We start from the raw sequence: 17,479 nt of genomic DNA on the forward strand, positions 1-17,479 counted from the left end.
TGACCAAATAATTTACGCATGTTTTACTACATCACAACATTTATCTACTCAGGCCAATATTCAATATTTTCTTTCTTATAACATGAATCCTCGGAAATAAATATATACTGATTTGTTTTTGGATAAGCCCAGTTGCTGCTGTCGTGATAATAATTTAACGAAATTTCTCTTACTTGATGTACTGTATTTTATTGTTGTTTGCATATGTTACAACTTTTAAAAATAGCCATTTGGTTTTTATAGATAACTTCAGATCACAGTTATAAGATCCGGATCTTGCTTTATGATGCGGATCTACACCTGCAGCTCATAAAATAAATTACTGAGAAAAAAAATAAGTTTTCTGCTGTGGAAGATAACTTGTATAAATCAAAGTCAAGGTATGTGGGATGTTAAAATAAAGAGCCCCGTGGGGGACTGACAGCTATTTCCCCAAGGTTTCTGAAAAGATTTTAAAATATATTACCTGAATTTGAGAAAAATTGACCCTTTTCAGCCTCTTATAGGGGGCAGATCTGGATGGGGAGCACAACCCCATGAGACCTTGCTGCCCTGATGCATCGCACCAAATTTGGTCCATATCGGTCAGGTAGTTTGTGAGATGTTTGAGTAAAATGTTAACGGACGTACGTACGGACAGACGGGCAGACACCGGAACCCACTCTATGAGGTTATTTCTTTAAAATAATGGCAATACCCCTGGGCGCTCACCTCGTAGAATAAAGCTACACTGACTGAAGGTATTTTAAACAGTATCACGGTATTTTAAACCAATTTCAATGGTTCTACAGGGCAGCATGTAGAATCATACGAACGTAATCATAAGACTTTAAACAAACAAACAAATAAATACCTATTTTGTGGGGCAAACCCTTACCCCCTACCCCACACTTCCCCACCCCCTGCTTCCCCTCCTCATCCCCCCCCCCCCGCCCCCTCACTCAATATACCTCCTTTGACCACGATTTTTCCAATGCCGTGAACAAACTTTGGTACATCATGGGTGTTGAAAGTTGTGGTCAAGTTTCATCAGAATTACGTGTGTAGTCTCTGAGAAGAAAGCAAATACCTATTTTAGGAAGCGACCCTCACCCCATAGATGTCGGGAATCAAATCTATATACTTGTATTCCTTCCTTTGTTTAAAAATAATACTCTCTAGTTAATCATTTTAAAACAGTAACATGTAGTATTTTTGTAGTTAGCTCGTGGTAATCCTTAATCTTTACGCTGATGCGCCCAGACTTCGCGCAGAGTCTGCCCAATTTATTATGCGTAAGCCTTTTGGCTTTTCCGCGCGGCATGTCCTACCTGTACTTAGGCAGTTAAGACCGAAAAATAGGGCGCATCGTTCATTTTTTCAGGAAAGCACCAAATTTGGCACATGTAGTATGGACCTATACAATTGTTTTCCTGAGGGGCGCCCAAAAATTCAGAACCCCTGGTGGCCGCCATATTGAATTTCAACATGACGGCCCTCTGTGACCTATTTCCCTCAATAACTTCTATACTATGAGCGATAACACCACAGTTCCAGTGTCTTACCCCATGTTTTCATGGTCTCTGAATCCAATGGGATCAATTGCATAAAGATTGGCATCCATCATCTTTAATTTCAAGATGGCCGCCATGGTGTTTCCATTTTCCTTGAATCTCTCATAGTATTTTAGGTAAAATTTCAATTCCAAGTGATACACATTGTTTTATTGGTCTCTGATAACAATGGAATGGTATTAATTAATCAAAGTTACACACAGTTGCAGTTTTAACTTAAAATATTGTGGGCACTTGAAAGGTGGAGGCTCTCGCACAGACGCGTAGTACTACAAGCATTGTCCATCGCAGTCACACAGTGATGTGCAGGGCAGATTTGCCCTGGAGCATTTACAGTTGCCTTTACAGGCCGACTTACAATGGCAGCTTGTAAGCTCTGAACATGCCTCCTGTATCAGTGGTATTGTGGTCCAAATTGGTGTCCAAGAAGTCCCTGTTTTCATCCAGCCCCAATCAGCTGGTGATGGAAGTTCTGGGTAGGGCACAAGTGCCTGACTCCATACGTGTCCAGCCTGAAAACATGTGCGTTTTAGGTGTTGTTCGAAGGCGTCTGCTGTTGGGGGAATGTGATCAATTGTTCTTGCCTTCTTCGTGAACAAGTGTCGGCGCATGTCATTCACTGTCTTTATCTCGGTAGTCCGGTCATAGAGGATGGCAACATATATTTCTATGCTCTGTAGTTCCATAGTAATAGCGTCCACAGATGGCCTATAAGCGAGAGCATGAAAGGTCTGCGTGATGCTGGGGTATGCCTCCCAAGCCTTCCAGGCTGTCTTTTTCCCAATTTGGACAAAGAATGACACTGTGTCGCAGCCAGTGAAGGCATAAAATAATGGCAAAGACTCGGACTTCCTGCAGCCAAGGCCGGTGGCAATTTTATGGATGGCAAGGTAGCGGTAGCTTTTACCAGTGCCAATGGCAATCCAGAGTTCCTCCACACCGTGTGACTGGTAGGTAAAGTAGTGGGCCAAGACCACAATATCAGAATCTACAGTTCGAATCAATACCCGTTTTCTCCCCTTTTTCATGGCATCCAGGACATTTTTTTGGATTTTTTGAATTTTCTGAATTTTTGGGCACCCCTCAGGAAAACAATTGTATAGGTCCATACTACATCTGTGCCAAATTTGGTGATTTCCTGAAAAAATGAACGATGCTTCCTCTTAACTGCCTAACTATTGTTAGATTGGACACAAAGGGAGGACGGATTGAGAAGGTTCATGGAATTTAATCATAAATTATCTCATGGATGAAGTAAACAAACTCAGCCACCTTTGTCTTCTCATCCCAGTTTTTATCGCAAGTTTCGGGACAGATGGTTCATCAAAGGTTAAAGGCCTCACTGGCCCGATCGGTTATCTTGATCCTGCTTGTATAAATCTGTGCGTAGCACGTCTTGTATTCAGAGTGGCTTTGGCGATGGTCTCGGGTGCTTTGGTCCACCCACCTCATCAAACCTCCTCTCCACGGCCGTGTTACTCGGTTGGATTTTAATAAACAACTGATTCTTTAAACTGAAAACGACTGGACCTTGGTCTTCATCTCTGGTGCGGGAGCTGGCCGTTCTGATTCAACATTTGGCGTCATGGACAGGATGTAGCAAGATGGACAGGACATGATTCCTCCCCCCCCCCCCCCCCCCAGGGTCCGATTATTTAATGCTGTGAGCAAACTTTGGTACATCATGGGGGATGAAGGTTGTGGTCAAGTTTCATCGAAATAATGTGTGTGGTTTCAGAGGAAAAAACAAATTCCTATTTTGAGGGGTCAAACCTGGATCCACTTTGACCCCCGTTATACCCCCTTAAACCCAGATCTTTTCTTAGTATCGTGAACAAACTTGAGTTGCATAATGCCAAATGTCATTTTAGCCATGTTTGGTCACAATCTCATCAGCGGTTTTGGAGAAGAGGTTGACTGATGGATGGACGACGCGCCATCACATAAGCTCCCCGGAACTACATTCCAGGTGAGCTAAAAATCAGATGACAGTATACATCAGATTTCCAAGACATGCCAAAAAAGTGAAAATATAACTAAATACATTTATATATTTTCTCACTAATTATGCAAAGTAGAAGAAAAAAAAAATGTGCGTCTTGGACTATTGTTTCTCGTTCATGTAACTTATTGAACAACCCTCGTATTAGTGTTGACCACTTGTGCTCAAGTTTCAAATGCCTTATTGTACTAGAATGCAGCTGACCTATTCATTATAATTTAGTGCATAGTTATAACCGCAAGAATTTTTGACAACATGACGTGCATGTTTCAGATGAAAAGAGAGGAGAAAGCTGATATTTTAAAAAGGTGAAAAAGAGCGAAAGAGTGAGACCACTTCCACAGGGCATAAGCAGAAAACACCACCCAGAGAGGGCAATGGGCAAATGTTCCTGAAGGCTTATAAAAGTTTACTCCCACATCAGTCTTGGATTGGGTAAAGGGCATCAAGTACGCTTGCCTAAAATGATGGCACGTAATTCCCTCTTAAAATTTGCCATGTTAGTGAAAAGTGTCCAACAGGATGGGGTGGTGTTCGTGCACTTGTGTCGAAGCTGTCTAATCTGGCTTTGGTTCTCGACCCAACTATAAGCTATTGGATTGGTGCTTCATAGACAGGATGTAACATCACAAAGTGCACCATCCCTTACATGGACGTAAAGCTGATGACTCATCTTCCAATACTGGCCAATGTGAAATATCCTACAGTGACTTCCAACAATGACAAGGTGATTTTCACAGGCACCTTGGCCAAATTCAAAATTTCTGTGCTATTACACGGAGACATAGGCCACACCTCAGTGATGATGCAACCAACAAGTCAAATTCATAATTTCATCCCAGTTCAGTATGCGATTGAAAAAAACCGAATGATGGAAGGGAGACTCCGAGCTGTCTGTGAATAATATTTCAAGCAACGTATCGTGTGGAGGCAGTAGTTCTGGTTCACTGCTTCTTCCTGGCAACCAGACAACCCATGATTATTTTGTCAATGTGGTGCAATGGACAAACGCGTTCAAGCATTACCACTCAATGTTCCATGTAGCAGCTATAAATGACCATTTACAAATGTACCCTTTTGCCTTGCATTAAACTGCCATTCGCATAGCTTCCCTGCATATGAATGTACAGCTTATGGTCACATTAAAGTAAAACAAGCTCCAAACTTTTGAGTCTGTAAAGGTGAAAACAAGTGTTTTGGGGTCTATCAAAATAGTCTTGTGTAATTGCAAGGCCTTGCAATTAGGTGGTATGTGGAAATGCCATATGGTGATTTACTCGTGAGAGCAGCAAGGGGGGTTTTCGCCATAAAATAAGTGGTTGTGGATGTTTTCTAAGTTGCAGAATGGCAGGTGATATGGTTTTTTTAATTTCTTTTTAACTAAAGGATGCCTCTCTCTATCATGGTAAAAAAATGCAAATTCTATCGAAACTAGAACTTTACAGCTTGATGGATCGCATCATGCAACAAGGGCCGTTTCCCAAAATGACGAGCTATACTCTATGATAATGTGTGCATATCAAATCTTGATTATGTGGGCAATTCTTGAAAGGATATGGCATTGCAGCGAATCATCATCATCTGCCACACAACCCAAGGTTATTTTTTTATAGATTGATGTCCAATCGGCTGGCAGGTGTAATCCCATCTTACATATATTTAAGAGACAACGGCACTGTGTATACAGCAAAACAATACTGTGTATTTCCTTTACTCACACTATGTGTATATATATATATATATATATATATATATATATATATATATATATATATATATATATCTATATATATATATATATATATATATATATATATGTAGGGAGCTGTAATGCCCCTCCCCCTTTGTATATCCTTGCTGCTTTACCAATTACCAAGTATAACCAATTATATGTTTTGTTTTGACTTGCTACTGTACTCTTTCATGATACTGAGTTCTTTCTACTGCATTGAGGATGTGTAATATCCTAATAAGGAGTTCTCTGCCTTTGTGCTCTGGCCTGCGTGGGCGCAATCTCTAGTTCCCCTTTCCAGGCCTTGGAGGCAACTCTTATCTCTCTTTGCCTGTTTCCTGTTTTTGCCATTATCTTGCAAGTTGACAGTTTTACGAGTGTCCACTCCCCTTTGTACTTTCCCAAGCCAGCTGCTATACAGAAAGTTGTAAACATGTTGTCACATAATGCTGACCATCTCCTTATCAGAAGCTAACCCATGACTGGCCTTGGATGAACTTCCTTTAATTAACTGAACAACAGGATGGGACTATGGTGGGGGACCCAATGAGCCCATTCTGTCTCTATGTCTTGTGAGCTAACTCCACCCCTGACTTTCCTTTATATAAAGCAATGTTAATTGAATTATTTCAGAGCATCTTGTTGTACTGTTGGTCATTCCTTGTGAGTTTCAATGCAACTTTGCTGTCCTCAAGCTTGAGTACTCGAGTTCCAATAAATATATCCGTTGCTCCTTTCTTCTGAGTTCTTCTGAGTCCCAAGTCCTAAGTCCTCGTTCTCGGCAACTGGTGGCAGCGGTGGGATCAGTCTGGGCAGTCCGGGACGCGGTCCCAGGCAAGGGAGTGGTGAGAGACCAGCTGGCAATTGATCCGGGTCAGGTGAGCTGTGGTTTTCTTTTGTTTTTTCCTTTTTAGCCCGGGGGTCAGTCCAAATTGTAACCCACTCTCTCTTGCTCGGTCGCCGTACGTTCCGTTCCCTGCTCATACCTGTTCCACGAACCTAAATTTAATTACGGACCGCTTGGGTCCTGGAGCAACTGATTGTTTATGGACTCGTTAGGGTAACGTTACGTAAGGAGAAGTGCCCCACGTTGGGCGCCTGAGGTTAAGGGGTAATAGATCTCTGGGTTGTAAGGGTAAGGATAAGGGCGGCGTCCCGATCCGAGGCCTACCCGGGAGACGTTGGGATTTTAAGTAAGATCAGAACTATTATACGGGCGTAGGACGCCAGGAAAGTGCAGTAAGGGTAGGATAGACGGCTGTGTAGGCGGGCGAGCCTCTCAGGAGAGTAGGTAGCGCGGCCGTACCACGCGAGGCGGGCGAACCTCACGGGTACGAGGCTGCGAGCCTCTCAGAGTTAGGTAGACGGCTGTAAACGCGAGGCGGGCGATCCTCACGAGTACAAGGCTACGTCGGTAAACTAAATTTTCCTAGGATGGGTAACAGTATGGGTAATAAGACAGTAAAGGCAGGTGAACCGCTTAGACATACCCCAGCATTTTTTATGTTTAAGAGGTATGGCTATGCTGCTGTGAGACCAGGGAAGTCATGGGTTGCATTGACGAAGGATTTAGGAGAACCGTGGCCCGAAGGAGGGTCTTTTGCGCTGGAAAAATTGGACGTGTTGTATGAGACATTAGAAAAGTTCGAACAGGCCACGAAACACTTTCCGCCTGACTATTGGAAAGTCTTTGGCTGGTGGAAGGAAGAAGCGATGAAGCGACACGCAAAGTCGAAACAGGCCAGCTTGGCTGGTGAGGTAACAAAACTCAAGGGTCTGAGGAAACAGGCGAATAAAGAGCAGGATGAAGCGCTTAAGGAAATAGAGAGGCAGGCCAACGCGCGACTGATGCCGCTCGTTGAAAACCCAGACCCCGCGAGAGGGGAGGCAGTGACCAATCTACCCTCCCCAGCCCCAGTCCTAAGCTCTGTCCCGGGGTTTCAGGCACCACCTATCCTTTCTGCGCCCCCGCTACCACCTCCCTATAACCCCGCTACCATCGCGCCCCAGATACCCCAGAACCACCCGAGCCAGGGAAGGCCGTTGGCACAACTCGGGGCTAACGGAATAGATGACGGGACCGACATCGCAGGGTTCCCGCCACCGATAGGACCGGATGGGTTATACCCCTCACTGGTAGGTTGTAAGGGGAAAAGGACCTCACAAACTACCCCATCGGAATGTCAGGAAATAGAGGAAAGGAAAACATTGTGCCCTGTACAAGTTATCGGGGTTGACGCAGCAGGTCATGGGGTTCGGGAAAGAGTACCATGGAAAGAATCCTCTTTAACTGTAATGCGGGCAAGGATTCAACATTTGCTTATTGAGGATCCACGGCAGATAGTGCCGACCATGTCGAATTGGGTTTTGGATGGCGAGTGCGACTATCGAGACATAACCCATATGGGAGTGTCCGTGCTCCCACCCAAGGTATGGGAAAGGGCTAGACAAAGAGCACACTGGCCGGTGGCAGACCCAAGGGCTGGTGCAAACCCCCTGTTAACACAAGCGCAATGGGATGCTCAAAAGGTCCTGCTGCTAGATTCTATTGAGCAGGCGCTGTTGCCAGCAGGAGGTCCGGATTGGGGAAAGATCGGGGCCATAAAACAAAAGGCAGGAGAACCAATTGGAGAGTACCGAGAAAGGTTGGAAAAGGCCATTGCGCGCTGGGGAGGACTGGGTCCGATGCAGCTGGGAGGGCTACCCCAACCATTGGTAAATCAATATCTAATCGAGGGGCTTCGGCCGGTGTTAAAGAAACAGGTACAGACCGTCCTCTTCGGCTGGAAGGGAATGACAACCAACGAATTATGCGACAAACTGGAACAATGCCCGGGCTCCTCCCTAGAGGAGAAGAAGGATATTAAGGAGGAAATATTGCAAATGTTTGTCCAAGAGAAACGGGCTCAATTTAATCAGAATAAAAAGGGGGATCAGAGTCAGAACTACATACACGAACAGTGCCAGAAGTGGGGACCTGTTCGAGGTCCAGAGGAACATAGGAGGAGTTGTTATCCTCTTTTCTATAAGGGCCAATTCCCCAACGGAGAGTGGATCCACAACGAAAATGAGAACTGCGACGGTTGTACTGAGGAAGATTTTGGACTAATTAATATGAACGAGGTGAAACAACAATGGACAATACCACCCCCTCTTCCCCCTCCTCCTCAAAACCCTCAAACTTGGACTGTGCAAGGGCCCCCTCCCCAAAATTGGTATCCACCAAGACCCCTTCTCCAAAACCCCGGACCACCCCCCAATAGTGGGATGCAGAACGGACCAAGGGGGAACTGGGCCCCGCCTCGGGGTCCGCCGCAGTGGCAACCAGTGAACCAGTCACATTGGGGGCCGCCAGAACGCCGGCAGGGCGGAAGGGGCGCTGTAGAGGGACGACCTATGCCCTCCGCACCACCGGTTCCGCAGGAACCGTGCCATTATTGCAAGCAGATGGGACACTGGATACGTGATTGCCCAAAGGCTCGTAAGGGGTTTCAGCCCCAATACAATAGAGGGGCCTACTGACGGGACGCTGGCGAGTCGCCCAAGGAGTGTCCTCTCTTGACCATGACACCGGCAGAGGAACCAACCATGATGTTGGACGTGGAGGGAAGACAATTAGAATTTCTCGTAGATACGGGCGCGACTCGCAGCACAATTAACAAGGGGCAATTGCCCTCTTTGCGCCCTACGGCCAGGAACGTTCAAATACTGGGTGTTTCGGGTTTACCCCAAGCGCTTCCTATTTCGGAGGAAGTGCGAGTAACATGCGGCCCGCTGGAGGCTAAACATGCTTTTTTGATGACCACTACCGCCCCGACGAATTTGCTGGGACGGGATTTATTGTGCCGTTTGGGCTGTCAGATCTCATGTACCGAGGAGGGAGTTTTCGTAGACGTCGCGGAATCTAAACGCGACTTGGTAATGACGGCATTGTCTCGGCCCGGCCCCACCGTGTATTGGTGGCGCATGGATGAAGGGGCTCTGGCTACCTGGACGCATATCATAGATAATGTGTGTTTGGACAACGCAGTTCTGCGAGATTGGCTACAACTGCACGAAATTTCGATAAAAACCTTAAAGGATAGTCCACCCCATTGCACTGCGTACTATGATACAACGGGCGACGACGAGAATTATCGAGAAAAGGTTAAGGAAAAGCTGGGCGAGCGCACGCCTCTACACTTGTCACGGATGTGGATCGGCCGCGAGGGAATAGGAATCGAGGCAGTCCTAACCTCGAGTCAGCGTGCATTGACCCGATACCCCGAAGGAGCGGCCGCCCATGTTACCCTCACTACTGCCAAGGGGTGGCCGCCGGAAAGTGTAGGTTGGATGGTAGGGAGGTTACGTGAAGTTCCCCTACAAGGTTATCGGAGTAAGAAGGGCCGTTGGACTTTGAAACGGCTCCAAAATGGCGAAGGGTTCTCAATTGACTTCAAGACACAACGGAGGGATGGAACGTTCGAAGCAACAGAGTTGCCTCCTAAGGGCACCTATGCCATGAGGGCAGTGCTGACGGACCCGGGTGAGTCAGATTACCTCCTAGCGGAGGTGCCAGACAATTTATGGCCCAAAAGCGACGGTGAGGTTGGACGGATGCGAGACGCCGAACCTCTAGTGATAGCAGTGCAGCCGGGGATGCGCTTGCCAAATGTAAAACAGTATAAGCTACGACCTGAGGCCGACGTAGGCATAGCACCAGTGATTCAATCCCTAGTGGAACAGAAGATTATCGTGGAAACTAACAGCCCATGTAATACACCAATTTTGCCAGTTAAAAAGCCGTCAAAGGACAAATGGAGGTTTGTACAGGATTTAAGGGAGGTGAACAAGGTGATACAGGGCATACACCCACTAGTTCCAAACGGAGAAACCCTCATGATGTCAATTCCACCGGACGCAACATACTTCACGGTCATCGACCTTTGTTCTGCGTTTTTCTCTGTGCCCATCGCGCCTGAGTCACAATACTTATTCGCTTTCACCCATAGGGGGCGCCAGTATACTTGGACAGTACTACCTCAGGGGTTTTCAGATAGCCCCACTCTGTTTTCCCGGGCGCTGCACCGCGACCTGGCGGATGTGGAATTGAAGGGAGGGTCAGTGTTGCTGCAATACGTTGACGATTTGTTGATTTGCTCCCCTTCAAAGGAGGCGTGCGAAATGGATTCTTTGGCCCTATTAAAGGCCTTGGCGGCCAAAGGCCACAAAGTAGGCAGACCAAAACTTCAGTTTGTGCGGCAGGTTGTAACTTACTTGGGACACGCCATTTCGCATGGAAAACGAGAATTGGATGCTGGACGGGTGACCGCTATCATGGAGCTGCCTCGCCCTCGCTGGCAACGACAAATGCTGCGCTTCCTAGGTATGACGGGTTACTGCCGCACTTGGATACTTGATTTTGCGCTGCTGGCTAAACCACTGTACGAGGCGACCAAATCAAATGCCCCGGACCTATTGATATGGACGGATGAATTGAGGCGATGTTTTGACGGGCTGAAACAGGCGCTGGTTACGGCACCGTCATTAGGACTCCCGGATTATGCGAAACCATTTACCCTTTACACTCACGCCGTGGGAGGTTTCGCCCAGTCAGTTTTGACACAGACCCATGGGGATAAGGAGCGGCCGGTGGCCTACTTTAGTAAAAAGTTAGACCCGGTCGAACAAGGGTTTCCAGTGTGCTTGCAAGCCGTGGCAGCGGCCAGGTACGCAGTAGAAAGAACAGCGGACATTGTTATGGGACACCCAGTAACGCTACGGGTACCACATTGCGTCACTTCGCTGTTGTCACAGCGAAGCACACAGCATTTGTCTAACACTAGATTAATGCAATACGAATCCGCACTGATCACTGCAGCCAACATCACGATCGAACGTTGCACGACGCTCAACCCAGCCTCACTGATGCCCACTCCTGAGGAGGGCGAACCTCATGTGTGCACCGACGTTGTGCAGCTAGTCTCCACGGTGCGATCGGATCTAAGGGACAATCCCTTAGAATATCCCGACTGTACATATTATGTCGATGGATCAGCTAGGCGCGCATGGGACGGGTCTCTGTTGTCCGGGTACGCCGTGTGCTCGGATAGCGAAACGGTAGAAAGCGGGCGTCTTCCACCTACATTTTCCGCACAGCAGGCGGAGCTGTGCGCCTTGACCAGAGCGTGCAGCTTGGCGGAAGGCCTTGCCGTCAACATTTACACAGATTCGGCCTACGCTCACGGCGTAGTCCACGATAAAGGAGCCATCTGGAAGATGAGAGGTTTTCTCACATCTGCCGGTTCAGTGATAAAGAACGGCGCGCTGGTAGAAGGGCTCCTCCGAAGCATTTTACTTCCCCGCGCTATCGCGGTAATTAAGTGTCGTGGCCACCAAAGGGCGGACACTGACGTTGCCCGGGGCAACGCAAGGGCGGACGAGGCGGCAGGAAAGGCCGCCAACCAACAGATAGAACGCAACATGCCGATGGTGACACGAGCACAGAAGACAGCCGCACAGATTGCTGACATACCGACTGCGGGACCACCCGCCACACCAACTAAGGACGATATCATAAATTTGCAAAATGCTGCACCGACGGCCGAACACGAGGTCTGGCTCAAACGAGGAGCGATACGCCCTGGGCCAGGGGACATGTGGACCCTTGATGAAAAACCTATAGCACCCCAGGCTTTACTGCCTTGGCTGGCACGCATGGCTCATCAGAATGGTCATGTGTGCCAGAGGGGGGTGATGGGACAGATAGACTACACTTGGGCAGCGCCAGGACTGTCACGGATTGTATCCGAAGTGTGCCGATCGTGTGTGGTCTGCCAGCAACACAATAGAGGGGCGCCACCGAGACATGCACATGATGGGGGACGACCCCCGCCTAGTGGGCCGTTCGCAACTATTGAGTTCGATTTTACAGAATTGGAACCAAGCATGTCGTTTCGCTATGTGTTGGTAATCGTAGATACGTTCACCAAATGGGTCGAAGCATACCCATGCGTCAAATCCGATGCTCCGACAGTAGTGAAGCGCCTCGTGCGGGATTTTATGTGCAGATTTGGCATTCCCCAGATAATTTCGTCAGATCAAGGAGGCCATTTCACGGCGCAGGTGGTTAAGGGCATCCTGAAGGCGTTGGGCGTTAAACAATCCTTCCATTGCGTCTACCACCCACAGTCCTCAGGACTTGTGGAACGAACGAACAAGACTTTAAAGAATAAACTAGCGAAACTTTGCGCAGACACAGGCTTGAGGTGGCCAGAGGCTCTTCCGCTTGCATTGATGAGCATTCGTTCCACCCCGGGTCGCACTACGGGCCTTTCCCCCCACGAAATATTAATGGGACGACCTATGAGCTTGCCCGTTTCAGCACCAACAGACATGTCCACCCTTGCTTTGCCAGTAATGGATGACATGCTTTTGAGATTTTGCATAGGCTTGTCGAATGTGGCACGCAGCATCCATGCTCGAGTACGAGAGGCGCTGCCTGAACCAATAGGCCACGCCATCCACAACTTTCAGGCCGGCGACTGGGTGCTCGTGAAGCACTTCACCCGCAAGGCTGCTTTGGAGCCACGGTGGAAGGGACCATTCCAGGTGCTACTGGTCACACCGACGGCAGTCTTCTGCGAGGGTAAACCTTCGTGGATCCACGCCACCCATTGTAAGTTGTCCTTCCCCGCACCACAAGCCACACAAGACACCGCACCTCACATTGCTGCAGACACCACACCTCACACCGCTGAAGACAATGCACCGTCTAGGGCACCACAGTCTCCTAAGGGCGGCGATGACGGTCATGATGATGGGAATTCTGGGCAGCTGCCTAACAAACCCCGCCAAGGATAGGCTTCTGCAGTTTAACCCACTGAGAGAGGATCTCCCCAAATACCCAGGACACGACAACTACACGTTATTTAAACTTTACTCCGTCAAATACATAACGGCTCCCCGGGGACAGGGGATAGTAGTACATTGCTGTGAGTTGGAGACACATTTCAAGTGGTTATCTGTAAGATGGATGGAAGCCATGGTGGTACACAATGGGACACCACAGGCACGCATGACAACCCCACGCATAGTCTTAACTAAAGTTAGACAGGTGGAAAATGGAAGGTTTACTGGGACCGTGAATAGTCACGCCGCCGCAGGATATCAATGGGGCACGGGCATCGACAATACTACTCTCCTACTGTCGCATGCCCTCGTCGGCCCACACACCACGATAATACTTGAATGTGGAATATGGCCCCCGCGCACGCTGATTAGAAGGAACAAAAAGAGGGGAGAGACCCAACACCAATTCCGGCCTAGTTGTGCCGCCTACGTCATTAAACCCCCTCCTGCCCAGGAAGTAAGAAGGAAGCCAGAGGAGAACACATACTGGAAGGTCGCACGGCATATGGCCACAGTACAGAATAGGACACAGTGTTGGATGTGTATGCACCTTCCCCGCACCAGCACAGCAGGCATACCAATGGTAGTGTTACCCCTATCACTCAATGATTTGTGCTCGAAGCCACTAGATACCAAATGCATTAGTACAACTCTGACAAGCCAAGGTTCTGATGAAACCGCGTGTAAACGAGTTTTCCAGTACTCCCCTCCCATCCTGTCCCGACACTTTGAGGAACGTCCGGCGCCGGTTTGGGTCAAGCCGGCATGGGGGGCCCTCTGCTTAGAAGGAAAGGGCCAAGTAATGGTAGGCAAATCCGTGTGTAGAGATACCCTTCCCGCGGACCCGAGAAAAGGGAAACACACGCTCCTAGTGAACGTTACAAGCTCGCCCTTGCATAACCTCACACACCTCCAGTTGGCATGGAAAGGGGAAAACGGGACAAACACTATCCCAGGTCTTCTCACTTGCATGACCACCCATTTAGTGGCCCCGCACGGGACCATGTTTGTATGCGGGAATAAAGCTTACCCGTATTTACCTGATAATTGGGGAGGAATTTGCTATTTAGGATCAGTTTTCCCAGAGATGGAAATGCGACAGCACTTGCATAATACCACCGCACTCATAAGGACACAACGAAGCACCTATTGGCACGACGACGACACCACTACTTTACACGGCGCTGATTGGGAGAAAGCCGTTAGCTTCTTCTTCCCATGGGCTGGGACGGTCATGAACAGTTACCGCATTGACAAAATTGCGTTAATCTTAGAAACTGTGGCCAACGCCACCGCTACAGCACACGACGAAATGTTGGACACAGTTGTCCATCTGCGTACAATGGTTATGCAAAATAGGGTTGCATTAGATATGCTATTGGCAGAACGAGGAGGGGTATGTGGGATAATTGAGGGTAAATGTTGCACTTTTATTCCTGACCCCTCACAGGGTGTCAGTGCTGCTATTATAACGTTAAGGGAAAGCGCTCACTCATTGACAAGGGATCGATTGGATCGGGAAGCCTCCCACCAGTGGCTTACCGACTGGTTCAAGGGGTGGACAGGCACAATTGTAAAGTGGGTACTAACCGCCTTGGCAATAGTCCTTGGAATCGTGGTTTGTTGTGTAATAATCAAGGCTTTAGTCCTTGCGTGTGTGAGGAAGTTTTCCACAGGATGGACACTGAAGACGACAACAGAAAGGGCCATGGTGATGCTTGAAAAGCTGACCGTGGGTCCGGATGACACACCAGCTGTCAACTCAACTGCCAGTCGCGGATCCTGGAACGACGACCTGAACGAGTCCCTGGGCCGCGACAATGAGATCTCCGCTTCCGAAGATTGTTCTTCCATTGCTGATATTACCGATAATGATGTCGAGTACACTTATGCGGACCTCGAAGCATTTCAGGCTACCAGGAGGCCGTTTAAACTGGGCCCCGACACGTCGGAAGAAGAAATCGACGATTTCCTGAAGGATTCCTCTCGTTTCTTCACGATATGCCATGCCGTGGCTATGACTATGGGCCGTCCACTCCGCAGGCCTACGCCACCTGAAAATAATGTTACTGATGATGTTACCAATGATGATGTGGGCCACTTGCGAGGGTCCCCGGCTGATGTTTATGTTTCAATGCAGGCTCTGCCTCTCCATGTTTCACGAGCTCACCTTTATGTCTCACAAGCCCACAGTGAGTCAAACGCCACTGACCCAGTTCGGGATTTGGACCCAGCTGTGAACCCAAGCCCGGATGGAGAGGAACTCGATCGTGAAAATACTCTGAGTTCCGAGTCTGATTGTTTTGGAGATTCGCCCTTGAATAACAGCGAAGCAAGCAGCATCGCCTCGGACGATCTCGACTTTGACCCAAAGGAAGTTTCTCTCCCACCTTTGGATCGTTATGCTTTATTTCATGGCCATAGGTTTGAGCCACCTGATACTGACAATGTTGTGTCTTCCCCAGATCACCAACACGTAAGAGACCTCATGAACATGAATATCGATTGAGCGCTGAAGATCGACAAGGATTTCACTTGGGGAAGCCTGGGCGAGCTCCAGTTGGGGAGGAGTCCGGCTGCACCTCTGTGGACCAAGGGTGGGTCGGAGATCTTCCTGGGTGTGGACCCCGGTGGACCAGAGGTCTTCGTTGTGGATTTGGCGCGCTATTCGATCTTCATGTCTCTACGGTCTCACCTCATACACCCATCTACACCCGACTTACATCATACATCCACTTACACCCACTTGCACCCACACACCCGCGGATCAGCCTGCTGGGTTCGTTGTGCGGTACTGGGTACGGGACATGCTCACTGGGCTGCATTCGTGTGGTACGTTACGTTTAGTTACACTCTCTCTCTCTCCCACCTCTTTTGGTGGATTTTGTGTGCCATTTGATCACTCTGCTTTTACGGCCTTACATTGCATACTCACATACAGACGCGAATCATCCTACTGAGTTTGTGTGGTGCTTTGGTACGGGACATTCTTACGGGGCTGCCTTCGCGTGATATGTTGAATGATTTTTCTGTTTTTGTTTGAAATAAAGGCCTTTGATTGGCTCGTAGATAACTTTGTATCTTAGATCCAAAAGGGCGGTATGTAGGGAGCTGTAATGCCCCTCCCCCTTTGTATATCCTTGCTGCTTTACCAATTACCAAGTATAACCAATTATATGTTTTGTTTTGACTTGCTACTGTACTCTTTCATGATACTGAGTTCTTTCTACTGCATTGAGGATGTGTAATATCCTAATAAGGAGTTCTCTGCCTTTGTGCTCTGGCCTGCGTGGGCGCAATCTCTAGTTCCCCTTTCCAGGCCTTGGAGGCAACTCTTATCTCTCTTTGCCTGTTTCCTGTTTTTGCCATTATCTTGCAAGTTGACAGTTTTACGAGTGTCCACTCCCCTTTGTACTTTCCCAAGCCAGCTGCTATACAGAAAGTTGTAAACATGTTGTCACATAATGCTGACCATCTCCTTATCAGAAGCTAACCCATGACTGGCCTTGGATGAACTTCCTTTAATTAACTGAACAACAGGATGGGACTATGGTGGGGGACCCAATGAGCCCATTCTGTCTCTATGTCTTGTGAGCTAACTCCACCCCTGACTTTCCTTTATATAAAGCAATGTTAATTGAATTATTTCAGAGCATCTTGTTGTACTGTTGGTCATTCCTTGTGAGTTTCAATGCAACTTTGCTGTCCTCAAGCTTGAGTACTCGAGTTCCAATAAATATATCCGTTGCTCCTTTCTTCTGAGTTCTTCTGAGTCCCAAGTCCTAAGTCCTCGTTCTCGGCATATATATATATATATATATATATATATATCTATATATATATATATATATATATATATATATATATATATATATATATATATATAGATAGTTATATATAGATATATATATATATTGTAACGAATTTGGAAAGTGTAAAGAATGTGAGAACTGGTTTGCTGTGTTTTAACTGACCCTCGTAGAGTAAATAAGGTCGAAGGACATCCCCCTAGTTAATTCCATGAAACTTACACACAGGCCACGATATATCTTTTTAAATAGCTTATTTCCTTATTCTATGTAGGCTAAATATGTGTTTCCCACTAGATTGACTCTGCATTGTATCAAACGAAATAAGCGTAGGCCCCTTTCAATTTCCCCAATCATCTCCGCTCTCCAAAGTTCCTTTCAAAAGCGGTGCGAGTGGTGTTCAATCCCGCAAGCCGCCATTGCCATGTGCTAATCTCGGAGAAGAGGGGGGTAGGAGCCGCCAACTCACAGGCGTGGCACGTCGTCATGATCA

The sequence above is a fragment of the Myxine glutinosa genome, chromosome 4 (genome assembly GCF_964187855.1).
Source record: "Myxine glutinosa chromosome 4, kmMyxGlut1.1, whole genome shotgun sequence".
Taxonomy (NCBI): Eukaryota; Metazoa; Chordata; class Myxini; order Myxiniformes; family Myxinidae; genus Myxine; species Myxine glutinosa.